The following is a 2,683-nucleotide window of genomic DNA, read 5'->3' as shown; positions in this document are numbered from 1 at the left end:
TCACTGAAGAGAAACGTGTAACTCTGTGAGTTGCATTCACACATGGCAATGCAGTTTCTCAGAAAGCTTCTCCTTAGTTATTATGTGAGGATAATTCCTTTATCACCATGGGCCTCAATAGGCTCCCAAATATCACTTTGCAGATTCCACTAAAAAAGTGTTAGCAAACTGCTTCTTAGAGGCAGAGGTTGTAACTCTGTGAGATGAACTCACAGATCAGAAAGAAGTTTCTCAAAAAGCTTCTTTCACGTTTTGAACGGATGAAATTTCCTTTATCAGCGTAGGCCTCAATGTGATCCAAAGAAGCCCTTCTCAGTTTCCCCAAAGACAGTGTTAATGGACTGCTCCACGAAACATAAGTGTAACTCTGTGAGATGAATTCACACATCACCAAGAAGTTTCTAAGAAAGCTTCTTTCTAGTTTTCATCTGTGGAAATTTCCTTTGTCACTGTAATGTTCATTGCGCTGTGAAGTATCTAATTGCAGATTTCCAGAAAACTGTGCTAACAAACTGATCACTGAAGAGAAACGTGTAACTCTGTGAGTTGCATTCACACATGGCAATGCAGTTTCTCAGAAAGCTTCTCTCTTAGTTATTATGTGAGGATAATTCCTTTATCACCATGGGCCTCAATAGGCTCCCAAATCACTTTGCAGATTCCACCAAAAAAGTGTTAGCAAACTGCTTCTTAAGGCAGAGGTTGTAACTCTGTGAGATGAACTCACAGATCAGAAAGAAGTTTCTCAAAAAGCTTCTTTCACGTTTTGAACGGATGAAATTTCCTTTATCAGCGTAGGCCTCAATGTGATCCAAAGAAGCCCTTCTCAGTTTCCCCAAAGACAGTGTTAATGGACTGCTCCACGAAACATAAGTGTAACTCTGTGAGATGAATTCACACATCACCAAGAAGTTTCTAAGAAAGCTTCTTTCTAGTTTTCATCTGTGGAAATTTCCTTTGTCACTGTAATGTTCATTGCGCTGTGAAGTATCTAATTGCAGATTTCCAGAAAACTGTGCTAACAAACTGATCACTGAAGAGAAACGTGTAACTCTGTGAGTTGCATTCACACATGGCAATGCAGTTTCTCAGAAAGCTTCTCTTAGTTATTATGTGAGGATAATTCCTTTATCACCATGGGCCTCAATAGGCTCCCAAATATCACTTTGCAGATTCCACCAAAAATGTTAGCAAACTGCTTCTTAAGGCAGAGGTTGTAACTCTGTGAGATGAACTCACAGATCAGAAAGAAGTTTCTCAGAAAGCTTCTTTCACGTTTTGAACGGATGAAATTTCCTTTATCAGCGTAGGCCTCAATGTGATCCAAAGAAGCCCTTCTCAGTTCCCCAAAGACAGTGTTAATGGACTGCTCCACGAAACATAAGTGTAACTCTGTGAGATGAATTCACACATCACCAAGAAGTTTCTAAGAAAGCTTCTTTCTAGTTTTCATCTGTGGAAATTTCCTTTGTCACTGTAATGTTCATTGCGCTGAAGTATCTAATTGCAGATTTCCAGAAAACTGTGCTAACAAACTGATCACTGAAGAGAAACGTGTAACTCTGTGAGTTGCATTCACACATGGCAATGCAGTTTCTCAGAAAGCTTCTCTTATGTGATTAGGAATAGAGGATAATTCCTTTAATCAACTCATGGGCCTCAATTAGGCTCTCCAAATAATCACTTTTGCAGATTCCACCAAAAAAAGTGTTAGCAAACTGCTTCTTGAGGCAGAGGTTGTAACTCTGTGAGTGAACTCACAGATCAGAAAGAGTTCTCAGAAAGCTTCTTTCACGTTTTGAACGGATGAAATTCCTTTATCAAGCGTAGTCCTCAATGTGATCCAAGAAGCCCTTCTCAGATTCCCAAAGACAGTGTTAATGGACTGCTCCACGAAACATAAGTGTAACTCTGTGAGAATGAATTCACACATCACCAAGAAGTTTCTAAGAAAGCTTCTTTCTAGTTTTCATCTGTGGAAATTTCTCTTTGTCACTGTAATGTTCATTGCGCTATGAAGTATCTAATTGCAGATTTCCAGAAAACTGTGCTAACAAACTGATCACTGAAGAGAAACGTGTAACTCTGTGAGTTGCATTCACACATGGCAATGCAGTTTCTCAGAAAGCTTCTCTTAGTTATTATGTGAGGATATTTCTTTATCACCATGGGCCCCAATACGCTCCCAATATCACTTTGCAGATTCCACCAAAAGCGTGTTAGCAAACTGCTTCTTGAGGCAGAGGTTGTAACTCTGTGAGATGAACTCACAGATCAGAAAGAAGTTTCTCAGAAAGCTTCTTTCACGTTTTGAACGGATGAAATTTCCTTTATCAGCGTAGGCCTCAAGCGATCCAAAAACCCTTCTCTAGTCTTCCCCAAACAAAGACAGTGTTTAATGGACTGCTCCACGAAACATAGTGTAACTCTGTGAGATGAATTCACACATCACCAAGAAGTTTCTAAGAAAGCTTCTTTCTAGTTTTCATCTGTGGAAATTTCCTTTGTCACTGTAATGTTCATTGCGCTATGAAGTATCTAATTGCAGATTTCCAGAAAACTGTGCTAACAAACTGATCACTGAAGAGAAACGTGTAACTCTGTGAGTTGCATTCACACATGGCAAGTGCAGTTTCTCAGAAGCTTCTCCTTAGTTATTATGTGAGGATCATTGCTTTATCAC

The sequence above is a fragment of the Rhinopithecus roxellana genome, chromosome 12, assembly GCF_007565055.1.
Source record: "Rhinopithecus roxellana isolate Shanxi Qingling chromosome 12, ASM756505v1, whole genome shotgun sequence".
Classification (NCBI taxonomy): domain Eukaryota; kingdom Metazoa; phylum Chordata; class Mammalia; order Primates; family Cercopithecidae; genus Rhinopithecus; species Rhinopithecus roxellana.
Note: the sequence above shows the minus strand (reverse complement) of the source record.